We start from the raw sequence: 23,874 nt of genomic DNA, 5'->3' as shown, positions 1-23,874 counted from the left end.
CCTTGCTCACAGGAACAGCCCCGTACCTGGAACACTCTCGACACATTGTTCTGGGTGTGGATGTTAGTAAACATTTGTTGAATAAATACGTGAGCAAATTAATGCAGGAACAGGTGAATGAGTCAGCGCCTGTGTGGACGAGATAGAGATCGTCCTCTTGGGACACAGGGACTTGACTGAAAAGATTCAGGTACCGAGTGTGCTGCAGGGAGAGCCCCGGGAGCCGTTCTCAGTCTACAGGGAGGACCGCAGAAGCAGACCCAGGGACTTCTGGGCACCTTCTGTGGTTCTGCATATACTGATCTTTAGTTATCCCAGGTGTTTCTGCTTTAAAAAGAAAAGGCCAGCGGCAGGGAAGCTCCCTCCTTCACCCAGCGAGTGAGAGAGGAGGGCTCGCCTCATGGTCACGCCTAGGGCCCCACTAACAAAATGTTTGCTTCCCAGTTCCCTGACCTTGGCACTAATGGACCAGAGGCCACGGCTGGGGGGGACGGGGTGCCTCTACCAGAAGACACAACAATGATCCCATTGAACTGGGAGCTGAGGTCCCCCGCCCCCCAGGTCCCCATGCCTCTGAGTCAGCGGGCAAAGAAGGGAGCTACTGTGTGGCTGTGTGGCTGAGCCTGGCTGGAGGAGAATGGGGCTGCTGTGCCACAGGGCAGGGAGAGACGGGCTGCAATGCCCGAGACCCCAGGCCGGTCTGGATGTGGCTGCGTCCTGAGCCTAAGCGTCCATGAGAAACTACAGCTCCACTTGGTACCACCCAGGGCCCAGACCCCTGCAAGCGAACGAGGCTCAGGTAAAGGGGACACAGAGCCGATGACATGGGGTACAGATGCTCCTCCGCTTAGGCAGCAAAGGGTTAGGGAATCAACAAACCCACTTATGTTGAAAATATGGAAGTAAAAATGCATTTGGTTGCCGGGGGCAGCTCAGTGACAGAACACGTGCCAAGCTCCCAGGTCCAGCGCCCAGCGCCACCCCGCTGCCCACCCCTGTGCAGCCCACAGCTGCTTCACCTGAGGTCCCTAGGCCGGCCGGGCCAGCACCGTGTATCACTCTGCATGTCACTGTGGCACCTTGGTGAAGCTGTACCCAGGATGGCAGCTCTGGCCTGTGACCAGCTACGGACAGGAGACCGCCACCCTCTGAGCGCTCCTGCTTTAGTGGAGAATGTGTTTGTAGCTCAGTTAACCTAGCTTTGCCCTCTCGCCCTCCTTCTAACAGCCACCAGGATGAACGCATGGTCACTAACTGCCCGTGACAGGGTTTAAGCTATGGGATGTGGAAGGGAAGAGAGAGCTTCCCAGACCCTACCTCCTGGTGGGGAGCAGTGTGAGTTCAGCTGTGTTAGGGTTAGGGTTAGATTGCGGTTGGCTTTCCTTGGGGGCTGGTGTGCTTAGGGAGGTGGGAGGGGCCAGCTCTCACGGGGTGGAGAGACCCTCAGGTCCACTCTGCTGAAGACTGTGCTCTGCGACCTGGTGGGCCTGACCCAAGAGTTGAAAAAGCCTCCAGGGAGAGCTGAGGCCCCCAGCTGAGAAGCCCTGGCTGGAGGAGAATGGGGCTGGAGGAGAACCCCGGCTGGCAGGTGCTCCAGCCCAGGTGTGGCCCCCCATCCTGTGGACTTTGGCCCTGCCCCACTGCTGCACAACCAGTTCCCTGCGCTACGCTATGTCACTTATAATACTACTATGGGCTCTGTTTTTCTCCTTGAGCCCTGGCTGAGGAGGCTTATTTCCAGAAAAGTGGGGAGAAGCAAGACGACTGAAGCCAGAGAACCATGCATGAGTTTCCTCCCCCTATGCCTCCAGGACCACCCCCCACCCCCGCAGAAATGGTGCCTAAGGGCAGGGAGCGGAGTCTCCAGTCCCTGGTGTTGCAGGTGTGGCAGTCAGCTGGGCAGCCAGATGGCTTGCACATGACTGGCCCCCTGAGGATGGAGGTGGTACAGGTAGAGCAGGCCCTGCCCTATCAGTGCATGTGCCCCTGTGGACGGGGGTCCCTGGGCCAGGCCCTCTGAACCACCACAGGCCCACGACAGTAGAAGAAACCCCGTCAGCCCCTCAGCACCCACATTGAGCCACATGTGCAGGAGAAAGAGTCCAGGAAGTACCAGCCACTACAGCAAGGCCGTTTGTCCCCAAGCTCTATCCAGAAATCCCCAAACCACAAATATCCAGGGCTGAGTGTCCTGAAGCCCCCGCAGGCCTGGGTTTGAAGAGCATTGGGAGTGTTTGTGCAGGTGCCTCCTTCGGGGGCAGGTGGGTCATTTCCTTGAATGGACCATGATGCTGCTGCAGCCCAGACACTGCTATTGATGCTCAGTGACAGCGTGATTCACAGACTCTACATTTACCTAGCTAAGTAGCCTTAAGGGTCCCAGGGGACACTGGGGTCTCCAGCTCTGCCCATCCCCACTGTCAGGGTGAGAGAGCTTTGGTGGCAGGGCCTGACTGAGGGGTCCTAACAGGCTGCCCCACAGATGAGGACACTCAAGCCAAGGTGGGTAAACAATCTGCACAGGGCCGTCACAGGGCCGTCACAGGGCAGGCGATAGCCTCGGACCTGATTCCAGAGATTACAGGCTTTGGATCCCAGAGATCAAAGTCCAAACTTCTCATTCTAGAAGTGCAAAAGGCTGAGGTCCTGTCGCAGGGTCTGAGGAGGATGGGCTGGGATCGCCCCAGCCTGGTACGTCCCCAAGGCTGCCTCCCGCCCTGGGTGGCGCCCAGTGCTGGCGGGCGACTCCCGGGCCTTGGGCGGGAGACATTCTTGCAGGTCACATTAAGAGCTGGATGTGCTAAAGTGAATTCCAGGCATTTCTGTGAGACGGCCCCTGGCTCTCCTTATCAGGGGCCATGGGGTCAGCCCTCTCCCCCTTGTCAGTAACAGTCTCCTGGGTCATGTTGAAGGAATCCCATGGGCGCCTGGTGACTCACCTCAGATAAGTGGGGAGGGGCTGGGGACACTGCCCTGTGTGGGCCACTGTGGCCAGCTCTGGCATCAACGCCTGGGATTCCCATCCCCAGACCCAGAGGCTGGAGGGCCAGCCTGGCACCCCACCAGGGAGCCACCATTCAAGTGCAGTTGTCACCTGATGATGCAGAAAGACGTGGGACTGGCCCCTGAGACACTCAAACCTGGTTCCCGCCCCACCTGTAGGTGCCAGTGGACTGCTCGGGCTTTGGGGTGCCTGTCTGTCCCATGGGGACTGGGCTTGGGACAAGCTAGGAATTCTGTCCCCAGGGCCCGTTGGCTCACCCATACTTTATAAAATTTTATTCAAACTCCCAGATTTCTGACTTTTTTTTTTTTTTTCTTTCCTTAAAAGATTTAGAAGCAGCAACTTGGGCAGCAGGGCCCCTGCTCCTGCTGAGTTCCCTCACAGCTCTGCTTCACACCCTGGGTGTTCCTGCACACAGGCCAAGCTGGATCCTTTCCCAGGCCATCCCTCTGACCCCTGCAGAGCTGACCCTCACACCCAGGCCCTGCTGAGAAACCCCCTTTTATCTCCGGGAGGAGGAAAAGTTCTCAGCCCCAGCGAACAGGAGTGGCCCTTCCAGTGCAAGTGTGTGCCTGGTGTTTTCCACAAAGAATCCAACGTAAGAATTTCTGGACGTGCTAACAGTCTGCTGCTAAACCGAGAAGATGTAAACAACATTTCTCAGATGACACACGCCAGGAGGGCCGTCCTTTCTGGGCCTTCCTTTCCTCCTTGACTTTTGCTGCCAAGTAATAATAATTTCCCCTCCTGAGATTTTGACGGGAGCTAGAATTTAGAGTGTACCCACAAGTTCAGTCTCTGTGGGATCAGGCCTGCTTCCCCTCTGCCTGGGTCTGTCTGCTGCTCAGCTGCTGATCTGGAGGTGTGGCATGCGCTGGTCCCCACCAGGTCCCCTCCAGGCTTCTCACCAAACCTGGCTCTATTTAGCTGGGTGGTGACAGCTGATCAACCTGCTATCTTATCAGGTGACTCTGGTCTTTTAGGACACATTAATGATTGGATTCATAAGACCGGTGTCAGGAGGTTTTTCCGTGAAGAGCCTCAATTGTTGAAATGAACTTCAAAAACTTCCATATGGAAAGAAAGCTCCAGCTCTATCCGTGTGCATTTCTTTCTGTACAATCCTGCTAGCCTCCTGTGGCTGGGGCACTTCCTCCTGGGTCACATTCCTGAGAGCACATGATGATGTCCCTGCCAGGGATCTTAATCCCTTTTGAGGTTGCTTTGCAAACTTCAAATCTTCAAGAGCTTAGTGTTCAGGTTCAGTGTCAGCCACAAACGGCCCATGACCATGACGCACAAGGAACGCCGGGGAGGCCAGGCCCTCTCGGCTGGCGGATGAGCACAAAAAGCTGGCTCAGGCAGTCCCAGGGTGGGCCAAGTCCCTGTGGGTGGACCCCGAGACTGGTGGAGCAGTGGTGAGAAAGGAGTGCTTCCAGAGGCGCCCGCCCCGAGTGAGCGAGCATCTCCTGCTGGGGACATTATTGATGGGTGTGTTATAAATTTTTAAACAAAATAAGTAATGTATTTTGAAGAGTCAGTTTGTGCCTATTTATCAGTTTGTGTGGTTTAAATGTTCAAAACAATGTAAACAAATTTATTTTAAATTAACACAACATTTTAATACAGAGACAACTAATTCTTACTCTTGAACGTTTCTTATTGAACTGGGTGTTCTTGGGTTGAATAATGTCCTTGCTGAGAAAGAAAAAGGAAGGAAAGAGGGGGCGCAGGGAGCGAGGCGGGGGCGGTGGCACATGTGAACACGTACACACAGCGGTGAGGAGAAGGGCCTCAGGGGACAGAGCGGGCCGCGGCTTCCTGTCCCTGGAAGGCTCGGGGGCTCATGGGGCGCACTGACCCCCCACCTGGGCACGTCCCCAGCAGACCCGGGGCTCTTCTCCACCCATGGTGGTGCTGCCTCTGCCCGAGCCCAGCTGAGCCTGGTCCAATCTCAGCTAAGGCTGACTGTCCTTGCTGAGGACACTTGACATCATCCACACCCTGGAGGTCAGCAAGCAGGGAGCAGTGAGTGGGCCCAGGCACAGGGGGAAGCAAACCAGCGACTCTGGGCCCCGGGGCCCATTAGGGCCCCCCCTGGGGGACCAGACCCACACCTCCACTCTCATGAACTTCCAGACCTCAAGGTCCCCCAATGGTCGCCCCGAGGCTGGCTGCAGTGAGGAGGGGACACCAGGGTCTCCTGCTCCAGGTCCCCTAACTTAGGGCCCTGAGGGTACCAGCGCACTCCAGGACGTAGAGCGTGGGTACTGCTTGCCAGCTGAGCCCGTGTGTCACGGGGGCGGCCTCCCTCTGCCACCCATTCCCTCAGCAGAGAGGCAGAGGCCATCGGTCTGTGCCCTGCGGGAGTGCCACCACCAGAGGAACCCAGCGGAGTCCAGGTGCCCGCAGCCTGAGCCTGGGGGAGAGGAGCCTCCTGGCAGCAGCCCTGGAGACCCTGGCCCCACCCGAGAGGGCCTGTCCCCTTGGAGTGAGGAGCCCCTTCAGGGCAGTGGGGAGGCGGCCCTCGCTCAGCTTGTCACAGGAAGCCGTGAGGAGGCCAGGGCCACACACCAGGGCCAGGGCCGCCGGGCTCTTGGGCAGCTCAGGGCTCCAGACACCTCCTGAAGTTTGAAGCACCACCCCATGTTCTCGTGTCTCTGCTGTGTTTGGGGAGAAGACTGCAGCTTTCCAGGTTTTCAAGTCTTTCATGCCTGAAGGTGAGGAACCAGAGACGGAGACTTTGTGTCTGTGGGACAGGGAACGGAGCCAAGGGGAGGCTGCCTGAGACCCTCCGTAGCGCAAGAGCGGCTTTGGGTTTAAAATCGCCCTCTGAGGACCTTGAAGGGAAATAAGAGCTCAGTTTTCTATTTTTTTAAAAAGAAACAATTGCATGAATGTCATGTGATTTAATTTTATACTTACCTTGGTATTTCAAGTTTCTTGAAAGTGGCCTTTTTTACTTTCAATCCATCATCTCATCCGTCTCCCATATTTCTCCAGCTTCTAGACGTCCCCATTCCTATAAAAAAGTGTTTGTTCACTACATTTTGATGGCATGGTATTACGATAACCTGTGTAATCCACCTTAGTCCTTTTCTTGTTCAAAACACCTAACATTTCACCATTCGCAGCCTCACAGCGGTAGGCCAGTGCTCACCCGCTGGTGGTGTGTCCTTGCATGAGAACGGACACTGCTGTCCCCAGGGAGTGATTCTGGGGAGACGATGCGAGTCCCCACAGTGCATGTGGGGTAACCAGAGGCCAGCCTGTATTGCCCCCCGTGAATCGGACTGAATTCCCCCCTCACTCCTGACAGCTACAGTCACCTGATTTCTCTTTTATAACACAGGTTCGAATCGCACACCCATGGTGTTTGCATGGGCACCCTTGGCCAGGAACCCCTCGGAGGGTCTGTTCTTGGGCAGTGGCACAACAGCCGTGAGGCAAGGGCCCGTGTGCCGCAGCGGGGAAGGCTGCCCCGGCGCACCAACTGGCTTTTCTGGAAGAGCTGGGCCCGGGAGCCCACACGCCTCGTCCCAGGGCACTGGCCCGCCTGTCGGCACACAGCAGCGAGCTGGAGCAGGCGAGAGGTCTGCTCATTGACCCAGGCAGTCAGAGGAGAGGCTCAGTGGGTGCTCTGGCAAGCCATATGCTCACCTGGACTCCCTCAGGGACCTCAGCCCTCGTCGTAGGAAGGATGTATGGGTCCCTCTGTCCACGATAAGAACGTGGGTCCTAAGGAACACCTGGACTCAGGCATGAACACAATTCTGAGTTTTACCCAGTCCCCTTGCCCCAGTGCTGGGTCCGCCACGGGCCACAGCTCTGTGTTCTCGTTCTTCCACGTCTCTCTCCTTTCTGCTGCAGCTGCTGGGCCTCTGTGGCAGGCCTAAGAGGGCCAACAGCCAGAGGCCAGCAGTGCCCAAGAAGTGGGCAGCCATCACCAATGGACCTTTGAGACCTGTGGCCTCCAGGGACTGTTCCTGGCCCCCCATCCAGGTCCTAGGGAGTCTGGAAGTTCTTAAGGGGAGAGGAGCCACCCAGAGCCTCTCAGGCATCGCCCAGACCAGGGTATTCCATGGTCACCGGTGGCATTCCCTCTGGTGACCATGGAATGTTCGGGCCCCTGAGGTGGAACCCTGGGGTCCCCCTGCCTGGCATATGAGGTGAGGGCAGAGTTCCTGGGCTCCTGCCCTCACTCAGCTTGACCAAGCTCTGACCTTCCTTCTCCCCCAGGTCGTGGCTGCCATGGTGCTGGCCTGGCTGGGCCTTCTGCTGACCAGCACCTGCAAAGCAGACCAAGTATCCTACCCAGGAGTTTTGTAAGTACAGGAGTGCAGGCTCCTACAGAGAGGCTCCAGGGCACCCCATCGCTCCCCTTCTGCTGTGGCCACTCCTGACCCAACAGCCGTGCTGAGGTCAGCCTTCAAGGTGACCCAGTCCCGGGTACAAGGCAGCAAGCACCCAGTTTCAGTTTTCCTGTCTCAAGTGTTTTATTGCCAAATACTTAAGTTTGCTCTTTAAATAGTGATTGAGAAAAAAAAAAAATGCAAGTAAGATCTAAACCCATCTCGAGAATTAACCAAAGGAGAACACTGAGTGTCCACGGCTGGTGTCTGGGCTGGGCCCTGGCAGTGGTCCCAAGGAAACTGCCCGCCACCAATTACAGCAGCCAGCTCACCACCCCAGCTCTCCCAAGGAGAGCGTGAATCACAACACCAAAGGCTTAGAACAGAGCTCAGAAACTGAGTCGGCGTCTTGACCTGACATCTCGTTCAGTGCAGGTGCTGCGTCAGCAGGACGAGGCAGGCCTGGGGTCTGTGTGCCTTGCCAGGGCCACATGGGGGTGGCAGGGCTTCAGGTGTGGGCTCCACTGGAGCTGCCTAGCAGGCGGAGGTGGGTGTTGGGGGGGAGCCATCCTTCCCGTGTTTAGGTAAGGCTCCTGGGGAGGACCCCGAGCTCCTGCAGAGCCCCCAGCCCTCCTCACAACCCCCAGCCAAGCTTGAAAGTGTGTGCCTTCATGGTTCACAAAGTTGGATGTTTAAAGACAATTTTGGGTTCTTTTTTCTTCAACATTAAAGCAAAACTCAGGCATGGGCTCAGAAGTTTACTTCCTTTGAAAAGTGTTACCAAATGGTGCACAGAAACCAAGTCTTGGTTTGGGGTCAGCCTCTGAAGTGGAGGAAGATTTGTTTGGCCACTCATTATCTGTGTGTCCTGGGGCCAAGTGACTTAACCTTTCTGAGCTTCCCTGTCCCTGTGAAAGATGAGTGCCATGCAGCCAGCCTCGGAGGGTTGCTCGGGAGCCCCACTAGTTAGTGCCAGGCACGCTCCATCAATACCAGCACAAACACACTTCCCAGAAGCCCTCTCCGGGTCAACCGAGGACAGGACTGCTCTTGACTTTCTCCCTCGCCTCCTCCTGGGGGCTGCGAGCAGATGCAGAGAGGCTGGACAGCATCGCCTGGGACTGCAGATTTGTGAGGGTAAGAGGGGGTCACACCCGGGTGACAATGGCAAGTTCAAGGTATGTAGCAGACAAGAAGAAGTGCAATTAGGTGGCAGAAGAGGTCTATGTGAAAAACGATGGAGAGGGCCAAGCCCCAGGACACATGGAGTAGACTGGGTATGCACAGAGCATGGGCCATTGCCCTTGGACACCAGAATGGCCACTCTCCTGGGGCTGGAACGGGACAGGCAGGAGCCTGGAAGGGGCTGGGGTGCATGGCATTTCCTGGTCACCTGGAGACTGACGATTGCTCCTGCAGATCCCAGGCACCCCAGTTCCTCCCAGGGAGGAAGCCCTGGGCTCCTTGGTAGAACCGCAGGGTAAGGGCAGCTCCCGAAGGTGCAGGCTCCCTGGGTGGCCTAGAGATCCCTCCCAGTCTGGGTCATAAGGATCCCATGAGTCAGGAAGAGCAACAGGGGACACCTCTGTTTCCCCCCCCTTCACCAGGGAGGCCCTGCTCTCTTAGGCACATGCCCAATCCCTCAAGGGGCCTGGAAGATGAAAGCGGGCCCTGAAGCCTGCCGGCTGTGCCTCCGGCTTCGCAACCTCGGGTGACCACTGTGGAGTGCCAAGTGGTGTTAGGAGATGGAAAGTCAGCGCTGCAGCCTCCACTCCTAGGCCTGGGCTGTGTCAGCCTGGAGTCAGGGCTCCAGCTCCCCCAGCCCAGCTTCGCTGCCTTGGTCAGCTGCCGAGCACATGCCCGCGAAAGCACTTGTTGCCCATCAAGTCAAAATTTCAGCCTCATCATTCCCATCCCTGATGGGCATTAGCTGAAAGTGGCTTCACGTTCAGTTGATGGAATTCTCCATCGACTTGGCGTTGCATGAACACATGGAGTAGACTGGGTATGCACAAAGCAAAGGCCATGGTCCTCGACACCCTGGGGCTAGGACAGGACAGGCAGGAGCCTGGAAGGGCCTGGGCTGCACGGCATTCCCTGGCCACCTGGAGATTGATGTTTGCTCCCATAGATCCTCAGGCACCCCAGTTCCTCCCAGGGAGGATCTCAGCCACTCCCAGGGTCCCAGGCCTCCCAGTGCTGCTGTGAGTGTTCCCAGGGAGGGTCCCCTACACTGCTCATTCTTTTGACAATGCTCGTGGGTCCCTGACCTGATGCCTGAGACCCGGGAGCTTCCCTCAGGAAGAGCATCTCAGGGCAGACAGGCAGCTCCCTTCTAACTATCGTGCAGAGCTGCAGGAAGCTTGCCTGCTGCAGTAAATGTGCAGACACTGCGCTGTTGGCCGCAGCGTGGAAGCAGCAGGGTTGAGCTGGCACTGGAGCCAGGCTCCAAAGATGCTTGGGAGAAGGGAGACAGTGTGACTGTGATCATTGAAGGTGCTACTTCATGGGCAGCTTTCTGCTTAGTGGACGATACATCACGTTGTCCAAGTATGAGGATGGAATCGAAAGACGTAGGAACAAGAAGTCTCACCCTGGTGGCCCCCACTGGTGCAATTCCCTGGTCACCCCGATGACTAACCATCTGTACTCCGCCTTTGCTAGTCTTTGTGTTCCTTCAGATGGAAAGATGAATGATTATCCTTCCCTCTACCTGCAGTTCTGTGTCTCACCTTCCCCTCTACCTTCCTGTCTGAACATCTTCCCACATCTTTCCACAGAGCTCTCTCAATCCCCGTCTGTAGCTGCGGCTATTCAAGCAGACCTGGGTGGGTTTACCTCTCAACACTGCTGCCAATGTGCCCGGCCACTCGATTAACAGCACGGGTGCTTCGGGGTCAATATCAACGCATCAGCGGTTTTGGTCGACCATCCCCGACTGCCTCCCATGGTGTCAAGCTAGCTTGTGTCTCTGGTGACAGCTGTGACGGCACTGCATGTCTCTTTGCATGGACAGAAGCCATTTAAATGCAAACTCCTCAAGGAAGACCACGAGGTATCCATTCAACATCCCCCTAGATGCCCAACATCAATTTTAGAAAGTCCAACATGAGATCAGGCGCGGATGTCCTGTTCTTTAATGGCATTTCCTTTCTGATGGAGCTGAACCTGTGGGGAACGGGGACATGTATGAGTCACAGGCATCTGGCATAGCGCCTGTGCGGCATCACGGTGGGGGAGGTTCCACTCGGCAGCCACAGGTCGCCTGGGAAACCACGTCTACCAGAAGCAACAGGCTGAGTTCCGAGTGACTGCAGAATGTGAGGTCCTGCTCTGGACTCTCCCAGCCACAGCTCGGCCTCTGGAGCTCTGCAGATGGGGCTCCTGTGGGTGTCAAAGCTCAGGTACTGAGTGTCCTGCCCAGGTGCCCTGGGGAAGGGTGCCAGGAGGCTCTCTCACTTGCTGCTGGAGGGCCTGAAGCCTCCATTGTCTCCGATCACCAAGCCACGTCCACCCTGCCCAGGCTTGGGAGAGGGAGCCTGCAGCTGTGACCAAGAGTGAGCGTCAGTTTCCATGAGAGCTGGAAATTAAACTGGAAGGGGGTGACCTGTGGCTGCAGCGGGGCTCCGGCCTGGCACACTGGCCTAGGAGTGTCTGCAGATGCCATTCAGCCCAGGAGCTCCCCAGGCACGGTACCGTGTCCGTCTGTCAACACGTATTAGCCCTTGGAGGTGACCACATGGAGAGGGTACATGGAGCCAGGACGCTGGCCTCTGCCAGCCTCACTGTGTCCTACGGCCACAGCCCAGATTGAGAGTGGAACCTGATCTGCGCAGGTCCGAGTCACTGTCCACCAGGAGTCATCAAGGGGGAAGGGCAAATGGCAGGCCCTCAGTATGGCTTCTACTACAGACCAGCTGTGAGAGCCAGGGCAAAGGTCACAGAATTTCCTGCAAACTCTGCAGCCTCCTTATAGATCTTCCAGATGCTTCTCTGGTGCCACCCCTCCTGGCCTGGAGAGTAGGCACAAATCCTTCCAGAAAAAATCACTCTCAGCTTGGTGCCTGGAAAGCGTGTGTGCAAACCCAGCTCTGGAGAGCCAGCAGCCTGCAAAGGGAGCAGGTGACAGGGGCAGGTGAGAGGGAGGCTGTGAGAGTCCCTGCCCGGGCAGTGTGCCCCTCACAGCGTAGGACACTCTTCTTATGAAAGCCCCCTTTCCTCTGCCTACCATCCGAGGCGGCCAGGAGGCCAGGTGCTGCGGGAAGCTCAGGCCCCGCCACACCCCAGATCTCAGGGGCCTGCTGGAGCTGCTGGCCGTCTCTGGAAGCCCGTCACCACTCTCCTTCTGCGAGGTGAGGAAACTGTCTGAAGCAGGATGAGATGAGAAGAGCCCACACTGATTCTGCGTCTTCAAGTCAGAGCCAGGGGAGTTTGCTGCAGTCTGCAGGTGGCCACAGGAGTCCACGGCATCAGGGAGGTGGGCAGCATGGTCGGGGTGTGAGAGGCTTTGGTGATCAGGGAGGACGCAGCAGGAGCCACTTTTGTGGAAGGGTTTTCACATGATGTGGGCTTCAGAGGTGCCAGTCGGTGCCTGAACTGAGGTCCAGGAGGCAGCTGCCTGTGGTCCAAGGTCCAGGAAGGGGATGTACCAGGTGGGAGATCAGGGCTCAGCATACAGAGAGAGGCCCAGAGCCATGATCCTGGAGTGTGAAGAGACAGGACCCAGAACTGAGCTGGGTGAGATCAGGGCTCAGCATACAGAAGAGAGGCCCAGAGCCATGATCCTGGAGTGAGAAGAGACAGGACCCAGGACTGAGCAGGGTGGGATCAGGGCTCAGCATACAGAAGAGAGGCCCAGAGCCATGATCCTGGAGTGAGAAGAGACAGGACCCAGGACTGAGCAGGGTGGGATCAGGGCTCAGCATACAGAGAGAGGCCCAGAGCCATGATCCTGGAGTGTGAAGAGACAGGACCCAGAACTGAGCTGGGTGAGATCAGGGCTCAGCATACAGAAGAGAGGCCCAGAGCCATGATCCTGGAGTGAGAAGAGACAGGACCCAGGACTGAGTTGGGTGGGATCAGGGCTCAGCATACAGAGATGGGCCCAGAGCCATGATCCTAGAGTGTGAGAAGAGACAGGACCCAGGACTGAGCTGGGTGGGATCAGGGCTCAGCATACAGAAGAGAGGCCCAGAGCCATGATCCTGGAGTGTGAGAAGAGACAGGACCCAGGACTGAGCAGGGTGGAATCAGGGCTCAGCTTACAGAGGGGGACCCAGAGCCATGATCCTGGAGTGTGAGAAGAGACAGGACCAAGGACTGAGCTGGGTGGGATCAGGGTTCAGCTTACAGAGAGGGGCCCAGAGCCATGATCCTAGAGTATGAGAAGAGACAGGACCCAAGACTGAGCTGGGTGGGATCAGGGCTCAGCTTACAGAGGGGGGCCCAGAGCCATAAGCCTAGAGTGTGAGAAGAGACAGGACCAAGGACTGAGCTGGGTGGGATCAGGGCTCAGCATACAGAGGGGGGCCCAGAGCCATGATCCTGGAGTGTGAGAAGAGACAGGACCCAAGACTGAGCTGGGTGGGATCAGGGCTCAGCTTACAGAGGGGGGCCCAGAGCCATGATCCTGGAGTGTGAGAAGAGACAGGACCCAGGACTGAGCTGGGTGAGATCAGGGCGAGCATACAGAGGGGGGCCCAGAGCCATAAGCCTGGAGTGTGAGAAGAGACAGGACCCAAGACTGAGCTGGGTGGGATCAGGGCTCAGCATACAGAGAGGGGTCCAGAGCCATGATCCTGGAGTGAGAAGAGACAGGACCAAGGACTGAGCTGGGTGGGATCAGGGCTCAGCATACAGAGGGGGGCCCAGAGCCATGATCCTGGAGTGAGAAGAGACAGGACCCAAGACTGAGCTGGGTGGGATCAGGGCTCAGCATACAGAGAGGGGTCCAGAGCCATGATCCTGGAGTGAGAAGAGACAGGACCAAGGACTGAGCTGGGTGGGATCAGGGCTCAGCATACAGAGGGGGGCCCAGAGCCATGATCCTGGAGTGTGAGAAGAGACAGGACCCAAGACTGAGCTGGGTGGGATCAGGGCTCAGCTTACAGAGGGGGGCCCAGAGCCATGATCCTGGAGTGTGAGAAGAGACAGGACCCAGGACTGAGCTGGGTGAGATCAGGGCGAGCATACAGAGGGGGGCCCAGAGCCATAAGCCTGGAGTGTGAGAAGAGACAGGACCAAGGACTGAGCTGGGTGGGATCAGGGCTCAGCATACAGAGGGGGGCCCAGAGCCATGATCCTGGAGTGTGAGAAGAGACAGGACCCAAGACTGAGCTGGGTGGGATCAGGGCTCAGCTTACAGAGGGGGGCCCAGAGCCATGATCCTGGAGTGTGAGAAGAGACAGGACCCAGGACTGAGCTCTGCGCTCCTGATATTAAGCATCAAGGAAGGAAGGAAAGGAGGATGTGTAGAGGGATGACTGAGGAGTGGGGCTGAGCACAGGGTGCCACAGCAGCAGAGGAGCCCTAGTGAGGGAGAGGACAGGGTCTGGACTGTCACTGGAACAGAAATGGGACCTAGAGGAATTTTTGTGGTTTTCAGAGAGGGGAGAAGCCATAGAACTTTCTTTGAGAGTCAGGAAGATCCAGGAGAGAGGGCCGCAGACCCGCGGGAGGGGAAGCGCAGTGGTTAGAGAGGGTAGAGCGACTCAGGTCCTGTCCAAGGAGGCGGGCCCACAGCACAGGTGCAGCCTTGCACAGGAGCGAGGAGTCCCACGTGAAGGAGGAGCCGGGCTCTGAGGCCTGGTAGATGTCAGGCTCCACGTGGGACAGTGTGGATGTCACGTGTAAAAGGCCACCCCCTCTGCCCTGCCTGCCCCATTGCCCTGAGTGGCGGTGGGGCTCCCAGGGGACAGAATGTTCTCTGGGGCAGGAGGTGACGGTGCAAGTCGGTGCCCCTGCAGGTCCCGGGAGCAAAGGATCTGGTGGAGAGGTCACTCCGGCCAGTGGGGAAGACAGTCCGGTCACTCGCTCCGCAGGGATTCCTTGGCACAGCTCTGACCCACGAATTGCCACTTTGTAGTTTATTTCCAGTGCACACTGCAGGACTCTTTCCCTCTGCCCGTCCCACCCCCAGGGACACATGTAAGCAGCTTCTCCTCTGGGCGCCTCGGCAACTTTGCTTCCGCTCCCCTCTTTTGGAGACCAGGGAAATAAAGATCCTATGGTCAGGAAGGTGTTCCAGGTTGGGGTGCCCATGCCTGGCTTCAGACGGGCTCATTCCAATCCAGACAGGTCATCCTGTCCTAGGGACGTCCGCTGCCCGTTTCTCCCCATGCGCATGCCCTGTCCCCACACAGGACAGCCACACCCCGCCCACAGCCATGCTGCCCACTTAGGTCTCAGTGAGATGCTGAGGCTTCCCTTCTGGAAAATTCTAAGGTTGGGGAAAAATGTTGGGGTAAGAACAGAGAAGGAGGAGAGAAGAGGGCAGGGAATCCATGGGCACCGTCCCCACTCACGCCTGCCAACCCCAACCCCAGCTCCCGGGCAAGTGCGGGAAAGAGATGACCTGTAGAGGTGACAGCCCGGCACCACATAGCACGCAGTGGGCACTGGGCATGTGTTTCTATGTGGACGAGTTGAGCACACAGGGCCCAGCTGAGAAAACCTGGGTGAGCCTCCAGGGGGCTAAGGGTGAGCCCCACAAGAGCCAAGGCCAAACGTGGGAAGAGCGGCCGGAGAGTCTCTCAAAGGCTTCATTCACCCCCCGCCAAGGCGCCCGCTCTGCAGCACTTCCTGTCAGCCTGATGTGCCAAGGTCAAAGGTGAACAAGTATTTGGAAACTATGAAAACTTTTGGCTCCGTCCCTGGCCTCCCACGGGCTCCCTGGAGTCCATGCGCTGTGCACTCCGAATGGTGCGGTCACAAGTCCTCCACAGCCCAGCCGGGCCCAGGAGCCCAGCCGCGGGCAGCTTCTGCCTCCAGATGAGCAGTGGAGTGGTGACCACCACAAGGGCCCAGGCTCTCTTCAGGTGTGACCTCCCTCGGCCCTGCCAGCCCTCACTTCTTGTTGCACATGAACTGTCCAGAGCGTCTGTAAAGCCGCAGCCTCGGGAGCGTGGCTGGAGGCCCAAGTGTAGAACGAAAGGAATGAAGAGCGGCCTTGGTTTCCCTTAGACTGACCGACGGGCGCCTCCCAGCACTGGGCACGATGGCCTTGCTCTCCCAGGTCACAACACTCTGGACAGTAGCAGCCAATACTGATTAAGTCCTGGAGGGTGAGCTGTGCTGCCCACACACGCCCGTCCTCCCTCTCTCCAGTCCCTAGAAGACTGGCATTCCTGCCCCGGGGGGTTCACCACGGGCAAGACCTGGGTCACGAGGACGTGTACAGGCTCTGTGCTGAGTCCAGGCTCTGACACAAGAACCTTGGGTGTACTCAGGCCCTCCCTAAGGTCAGTGGCTTTGCCAGTCCTGGTCCCGGAGTGAGGGCAAAGCAAACCAGAGAACTCCAACTGGCCCCAGTGGACATGCATTATGAGCAGGACCAAGACGGTGGGGCTGTTGGACTCTGCAGTATTTGCAGCCAGTCCTACTAGCAGCACTCACAGCACACCAGGCCCTCAACTAGAACCTTCAGTTGTAGAACTCCTTCCACTACCAGAGCAACCACTGAGGCTGAGTGCACTCAAGCCCATTTGGCAGATGCCAAAACCGAGGCAGAGAACAGAAGGTGACATGAACCAGATCCACAGTCCTATCAGCAATCCAAGACTGTCACAAAACACCTGAGATAATCAACATACAAGGAGAAAAGGGTTATTTTATATCAACATTTCGATGGTTTCAGACCGTGGTGAGTTGGCTCTGATGCTTTTGGGACTGTGGTGGCACCAGGCATCATATGGCAGAGGAGACGAGACGGCTCACCTCAAAGCAGTCAGGAGGCAGAAGGAGCCGGAGGAAGAGACCAGGGTCCCAATATCTCCTTGCAGCACACTTGCCCTGCCCTCACTTCCTGGCACCAGGCTGCCTCCCCAGGAGCACCTCAGGCTGGGGACAAGTCCTCCACACGGGGGCCATGGGGGGTGTTCAGGTTCCGAGCTGCAGCGACACTGTAATCAAGTCATTTTTTAATGTCAGACTTTATCTTTATGCCTCCACACCATTTTACACTCACAGCTGGGAAAGGGCACAGCGGGGCTGTGACCCTACTTCTCAGGAGTAGAAACTTCTGAGAAAGGTTGTGGGCCACATCCCCACCAAGAAACAGGAAGCCGGCAAATTCCACTCAAACCAGAGTCATCAGAAAGGGGCTAGGAACCTGTGGTCACTAGCTCTGCCCCGGGCCCACAGCGCCTGGACCTCAGGCCAGGTCCAGCTGTGAGATGCCAAGCCTGGAACGTGACCTCCCGCCATCAGAAGCCATCAGCCTGGGACAGTGAAGGAGCCAGGGCCACAGAGAATCCACCAAGGATGCACAGGAGCCCACCGCCCACCACCTCCGCATTTCCTGGACTCAGGCCAGTCTTCCACTCCGTCTTAGGGGAAGAAACCGTCCCGTGGCTTCAGTGAGTGTGGGAACCACTGAGCAGAGGCCCCTGAGCTGGGGAGTCGGGGCTTATTCCGCTTCCTCTTACAAGATGTCTGATTCCCTGTGACCTCCATCGTTTGTTAAATGGGAGCTTGAGACACCGTGCTGCTTGACCAGGCCATGAGCAGCCCCTGTCCCCGTGATGGGAAGGGGTGAGATGGGTGCCGTGGGCGTCTGCGGACAGGCCTGGGAAGGTGGCCTTCGGAGAGGTCAGGCCTGGACGAGGGAGCACACAGGACCACTTTCCGCCCAGTGGCCACTAGATGCTGCGTGTCCGTTGGCTTTGTGCAGAGTGGAGGGGCATGTGTCACCAGGAAACAGACTTCCAATCCTGCGGGCTTTGAATTCTGGCAGGACTGCTGGCCTGGTTCCCACTCCTGCATCCGTCCGTTATCTCAGGAGCAGTCATCTTCAAAGGAATTTGCCGGCCCAGATATTTTAATTAACCATGAAATCAGTCCCTTGGAGATCACGTGTCTGGGCTCTTCCCCCAACCCCAGCTTTCAAGTGCTGTTCAGCACTCAGGGCCAAAACCAAAACCTAGAGACATACTTGGCCTCGGTGAGGAAGAGGCATCTGTGCATGGAAACCGAGCTGAACTGAACTGAGTTTCCTGTCAGTCTTCTCATCAGCTCTCCAAAAAGGAGTCTGGGCTCTCCAGGGGTAGATACAAATTCCAGGAGTCACCTATAAATTCCAGAGATAAATGTAAATTCCAGGGCTGTGAGCTGGGTCCAGGCTCCTTCCCTGGCCTCCCTCTGACCTGGGAGGCTAGCGCAGGTTCCACTGTGTGCTCGGGGCTGAGCCTCAGCGGGATGTCAGCCCTGGACTTCCAGGGAGAGCGTCATGTGCATCTTTCTGGGCTTTGCTCTCATCCCAGGCAGAGTGCCGTGGGGCTGGGGTCGTGCATCTGGGTTCTGTGAACTGCTGCTCCTGAGCACAACCTTGAGCCAGCCAAAAGCGGGGCACAGGCGACCCTCAGGGGCAGCCCCACACCCAGAGCCTCTGGTCATCTTTCCCATCAGACTCTTGACTCCCCAGCACTTCACCGCCAGCACCAGGGGAAGATGCCAACCACCAGGGGTTCTTCCTCCCCAAGGCGAGCCACCGGAGGTGTGCCCCAGCAGTCTGGGCTGCGGCCGGCTGACCCGAGTCTGCCTTCTGCAGGTTTGGCTTCATTGTTTGGTGACTAGGGTCCCATGTCCAGCAGAGGATCAGCCCAGACTGCGGATCCTCGTTGTTTGTACCTCAGCTGTTTGCACCACCCCACTGGGACCCTGCTGGGAGCCATCAGCCAAGTAGGTATGACAATCTCCTTGCCAGCTTACTCCCATGCTGTCTGTGGAAGGACTACTGAAAGGTGACCTTGCTCAAGGACCAGGGCGGTTTAGCATAATAGGAGATTAGGGTGTTCCCCCTTTAGAATAGGGCAGTTTAGCATAATAGGAGATTAGGGTGTTCCCCCTTTAGAATAGGGCGTATCCTGCTGCTGAGTTCCTCTTGAGTTCTTAGGGTCAGACAGTATATTTTGGGAGACAGAAGCCCATGCGGAGTGGATTTGGGCAGAGTAGTGGATTTGGGCAGAGTGTGGATTTGGGCAGAGAACGTGGATTTCCCCAGAACGTGTTTGTAGACGGCGGTGTGAGTTCGGGAATAAAGAATTGCTGTTTGAATCTACAAGCTGTGTGGAGACTGATTTGTGCCCAGCCAGAGACTGCGGCAGGACCCCGCTCCTTCTGGGCAGCGAGGGTGCACTTCAGACCCTCACCAACCTGGGACTGGCTTTTTCCTCTGGCATGTGCTTGCCTGCGCCCTGTGGAAGGGGACAGGCAGGGACAAGGTCTTCCAGTTCTCAGGCTCCAGCTCTGCAAGCTGAACACACCTGTGCTCGTGGCTCAGCTCTTGGTCCTCTGCAAGCCAGGATTCGGAGCACCTCTCCACGTGCAGTGAGACACTAGGTGTGACACCTTTGCCCCTGTCCCGCCCCTGGCTGGTGAGCCAACACGTTTCCACCTGTATCTTGATGGCTTCGCACATGTCGGGACTTCAGGTGGCAAGGACAGGACAGTCAGACTGCACTCCAGGCACGCTCATCGCAGTCATCTGCAGGCGGGACCTGCAGACTGGGACGCACCCTTTCCTACCTCTGGGTCCCCAAGGCAAGGATGGACGGAAGGGAGAGCACCCCTCCAGCAGCTCAAGAAGGGTCAGGTCCCTGTCTCCCGTGGACTTGGCATCTGTCTTCCCCAGAAAGACCTGATTTGATTGGATGGCTTCCCCAACAGACCACACATGGACCTGGGCACCGATCGCTGGCCCAGTCGAGGCAGCAGGGCTGGCCTTACTGACGCGGAAAAGGCCAGGCAGAACCCTTGCTGGTTCTTTTAGAATGATCCTAAAACGCACCCACTTCCTTCCTTTCCTTCCTCAGGTTGAATTATGACTTTACAACTTAGTGCAACAATGTATCTAAACAACTCAGGGAAGTCCTGCTGTGGTCACTCTGAGGCCTTCTTATTTTCAGGAGGTAACATCTCTCAATGCTCACTCCCCTCTATGACAATCAGAGAGCAGTGTCAAGCCTTCTAGTTCTGTGCAGGGACCAAGTTTTACCTGAATAAACAGAGTGAATGACCGAATGCAGACCAGGAAAATGCAAATTAGGTTCACGTTTAGCAAGCACATGGGGTGATGGAGGGCGGTCTGGCCTGGCACCCCTGCACCACGGCATTCCTCATCTGCTTGAGATTTCCAAACAATCCAGGTTATTCTTCTTCTGATAACCATGCCAGAGAGAGATCCCCACACACCTGGGGGTTTCATGTCACGCTTCACCATGAGTGAGGTGGAGCTCCTGGGGACGGGGAGCTGGTTCGGGGACAGAGAGCGGGCTCAGGGACAGATGCAGCCTCAGAGCCAGCCCGAGAGGTCATGGAGGTGCACAGTCAGAGCAGCCCAGCCTCCTGCACCCAGGACTTACCAGCAGGACTCCAACAGTGACCCTGCCAACACACAGGAACCAAGGGGAGAGGTGGACCCTAGGGACAGCATCTGGCGACCAGAGCCGCTCCTGGCTCCCCTTCCACCCTCCAGGGCAGGATCCCGTGTGATCATGGAGGGGGAACCACCTGACGGAGGTCCCTGCTGTGGGCAGGACAGCAGGCACCTCCATGCCGTTAACCAGGAGCGTGTGCCCATGGGATAGGGCCGCACACTGAGTCAGAGGGCGGGGGCACCAGCCCACCCCATGAGCTCACGTGGTGGGAGAACAAAGTCTCGGGGCCACAGGTCTGGCAAGGGCTGAGCATGCTGGTGGGCTCCACGGTGCCTGGTGAAGGAGTGGCCTTGCTCTCCCTGCCCTGCCTGGACTTCCCAACAGTGCCCGCAGGGACACGGTCTAGCTGGCTCAAGCAGGCCCCTCACAGGATCCCCCTCTAGCTGCTCCCCTCACCTCCAGGCATGGCCTCACACACGTGCCCCAGGCTCCACTTCCCTGGGGCCCGCAGAGCACAGACACCCAGGTGGCCCTGTGGCTCCAGTCTGGTTCTTGGTGGCCTTGTAGCTGTCTGTGGGCCTCTTTCCCCCACCCTTCCCCTCAGCCTGGGTTTCTGTCATGAGGCATTCTGAAGGCCGTTGCTCCTCCATCCGGCCTGTCCCCAGCCTGGTTCAAGTCCTTGCTGCCCACTGCTGTTCCCATCAACATCTCCCCTTGCTCGGCCCTCTGCCTCCAGCTCAACGGTCCTCACCCACTGTGTGTTGCTATAAGAGAATGCCTGACATGGTCGATCTTAAAAGCAGATTAGCTTAGCTCACAGTTCTGGAGACCCACAGGCACGGCACCTGCTGGGCTCAGGTGAGGGCCTCCTGCGGAGGGCATCACAAGGGCAGACTGCGTGGGAAAGAGATCCCAGGGCAAGACAGGAAGCAAGAGGCTGGGAGCAGCGGGGCTCACCCCTCCTGTAACCACCCATCCTCAGTGGAACCAGCTCAGTCCTGCTCACTCTGAGGGACCCCACCGATTCATTCATGAGGGCGGAGCCCCGTGGCCTCGTCATCCCACAAGGCCCACCACCTCAGCACCACCCCACTGGGGACCAAGCTTCCAGCCCCTGAAGCTCTGGGACACACTCAAGCCATACCCAGCCACAGCACCACCCGCACGGGGCCTCGCCGCTGTGTCTCCAGGTCAGCCCCAACACCAGACAGACCCACGCCCGAGCCAGCTTCCCACCACCCTGGCACGGGTTTCCCACTGCCCCCGCGCGGGCGGTCTTCTGCTGCCCCAGCTTGGGGCACACTTTGGAAATGCTGCTCTCACCACCCCGTGACCGACTCTGTCTGCTCCCTTCTGGGGGTCACTGCTCAGGGAATTCCAGTCGGGGTGGAGGGGTCAGCCGGCTCTCATCGCTGTGACAGACGCCAGAGGATTCCCGGCCTGTGGTGAGGTGAGCGTGGGGGAGACGGTGTGCGGAGCATCTCTTTACCTCATGGCGTCGGGGAGCCAAGAGCCAGAGAGAGAAAGGCCCAGGACACACTACCCGTTTCAGGGCCTGCCCCGGGACGCACTTCCCCAGCAAGGCCCACCCCCACTCCTGAGGTGTCTGCACCCTCAGTGCCATCGCCAGCCGAGGTCCACAGCCCCCGACTCTGAGCTGTTGTGCACATTCCACATCCGAGTCCACCTGGCCCACTCGGGGTCAGCCTTTGCTCTGGTCTCTGATTCCCAAACTGCTGACCACCTCTGAGCTCAGTCACCTGCACCTCAGACCTTGGCGCCTCAGGCCGGCTGCCTTCCTCCTCCTCAGGGGGCAGCAGGTGGGTCAGGCACGTCTCCCGTGAAGACGCTCGTGCAGAAGGACGTGAGCACCTGGGAGGAGACGAAGACCTCCCTCTGCAGATGGCCAAGTGTCCAGTAACCCAGTCAACGTAGACCTAGAATCACAAACCCTTCCCCTCTGCTCTCCAGACCCCGTAACTTACATGAACACCATAGAGAGATGACCACGTAGGAAGACATGTGAGTTCCAGCACAAGTTGCTCTTCCGCTCGTTCTGACAATGTCCAAACCATCAACAAACCTAGACTTGGGCCTGACTCTCCCCTGAGGGGCTCCTGAATGTCCTCCGCGCTCTCCCCACCCCTCTTAATAACGTGGTTGGTCCTTGGGAGCCTCGGCCTGGCAGAGAGGCCCTGGGACGCCCCTGGCCCTGACCCCGAGCTCCAGTGGGCTCACATCACTGCAGGAGAGCATCTGGCCTGATCACCTGACGTCCCACAGACCCAGTGTCCCCGTACCACGCCAGGTCACAGAGACCGGTGACCGTGCTGACAAAGTTCATCCGCTGGCTGAGTCTCCTTTATCCTCTGAGCTCCCCAATCGCCCTGGGACTGAGTTTCGGAGCTCGGAGCGCTGGCAGCCTCAGCACTGGGCTATGCTTTTGTACTTGCCTTTTTAAAACCCAGAGCAGAAGGGCTTTTCTTGTCAGTCTTTCCTCTTCCAGTGGCGGCTTCACGTCCTTGTTTCAGATCCCATGTCTCGGTCCTTCACTGAACACCACCTTCTGCTTTCCCTCATAGTTCAGCCGCTGCCCCGGGTCTCTCAGCTCACCCAGGGCTCAGAGGTCAAGCGCCAGCCTTCTGATCACACCAGGACTCTGCCTCCCTGCAGCACTCGCTCGGGGAAGAAGGTAAATAATTAATGTTCAAGACAAAGGCGATCCGCTATTTAAAGGTGACAGGGGCCACTGACAAAGAAGTAAGAAGCAGGAGAGTCAGGGCAGGGCTCACCTACAGGAAGGACACAGGGGCAGAGTGCGCTCCCTCACTCTGAAACTGAAGCGTGCCTTCCTCCTCCTGCCGAGGCCAGCCTCTCCCTCTGTAGAAGGCAGAGCTGGCTAAAGCCAGGCCTTCACTCTCCAGGGACGACGGGTCTCTGCGTGTGCCAAAATGCTCCACAGCTCCGGCTCTAAGGGGAGCCTCAGGATCCGCACGTGCTTCAGGCCTCCCTGTTTGGGTTCTAGCTCTTCAGCACGGTGTCTAACTCTCTCTGCTGTTTACTGAACATGCTATACACAGAGAGCTGATTGGGAAAAGATACAAGGTGACAGATTCACATGCATCATCATTCATCGGACAGAATCGTCATTTTAGACCACCTACCTGAAAACATTGACAGGTTTTGTAAATGACAGAAATGACGCACTGTCCGTGGGCTGTGCCGACACTGGGCACTCCGAGGGGCCCCACGGGAGGAGTTCTCATTAGGACCAGTTTTCCCCACCACCGAAGATAATGACCGATGTCCACATCGCAAAGCCAGCAAAACCATTAACACTCACGTAGAAGTCGTGGATTTTGCATTTCAAATAAATCGCAGTGCTGCTTGACAGATAATGAGGGAATTTTACTGCCTTGGACTGGGGGCATCTCAGACGCTCTTTCCGCACCTCAGCAGACACCTGACTTCAGGGAGCAGCGTCGGGGCTGCATGGCTGTGCTGCTCCTGCGCCAGCCCTGTGCTGGGAAGGTCTGCTGACTGCTCTCCTGACAAGCCAGCTCCTGCTGCTGCGAGCAGGCAGTGCTAAAGAGTTGGCAATTTTTCCCAAATTCCTTCATCACTTTATCAACAACTTCGATGAAATTTTTCTTCAGTTTTTATTATTTTAAATGCTTAGTAGGTGAAATTGAATTACGATACTCTTAATTTTTTCTTTTTTCCTCATTGACTATCACAAATTTTCTTTATGCAAACTATGAGTCTTTAGCAGAACATGATATTCCTTGTACTTAAATATGTACATAATTTAGCATTTAAAATTTTTAACATTATTAAAGTTGGCATAATTTTCCAGTATTTAGGTCTGTATCAGTAATAACTAACATATATCTTGCTGAAATATTCAAATTGGTTTTTGGTTTTG

General features: G+C 57.1%; 1 long non-coding RNA gene across 6 annotated transcripts; it reads right to left on the bottom strand.

Annotated features, from left to right (window-relative positions):
• Nucleotides 1-4,572: 4,572 nt before the first annotated feature.
• Nucleotides 4,573-22,822, bottom strand: LOC143401039 (uncharacterized). 6 transcript variants are annotated; one of them, XR_013154807.1, is made up of 6 exons: nucleotides 22,742-22,822; nucleotides 21,935-22,624; nucleotides 17,507-21,821; nucleotides 10,195-16,475; nucleotides 5,930-6,026; nucleotides 4,573-5,844 (listed from the first exon to the last, which is right to left on the bottom strand). It is a non-coding gene; the product is annotated as an uncharacterized LOC143401039 (long non-coding RNA). The 6 variants fall into 6 exon arrangements; XR_013091560.2 differs by having other exon boundaries at nucleotides 21,935-22,628; nucleotides 22,742-22,821; XR_013091557.2 differs by having other exon boundaries at nucleotides 21,935-22,816.
• Between the last annotated feature and the right edge of the window lie 1,052 nt (nucleotides 22,823-23,874).

Source organism: Callospermophilus lateralis (genome assembly GCF_048772815.1).
Source record: "Callospermophilus lateralis isolate mCalLat2 chromosome 6 unlocalized genomic scaffold, mCalLat2.hap1 SUPER_6_unloc_1, whole genome shotgun sequence".
NCBI lineage: Eukaryota > Metazoa > Chordata > Mammalia > Rodentia > Sciuridae > Callospermophilus > Callospermophilus lateralis.
This window is presented reverse-complemented; position numbering and strand designations above follow the sequence as displayed.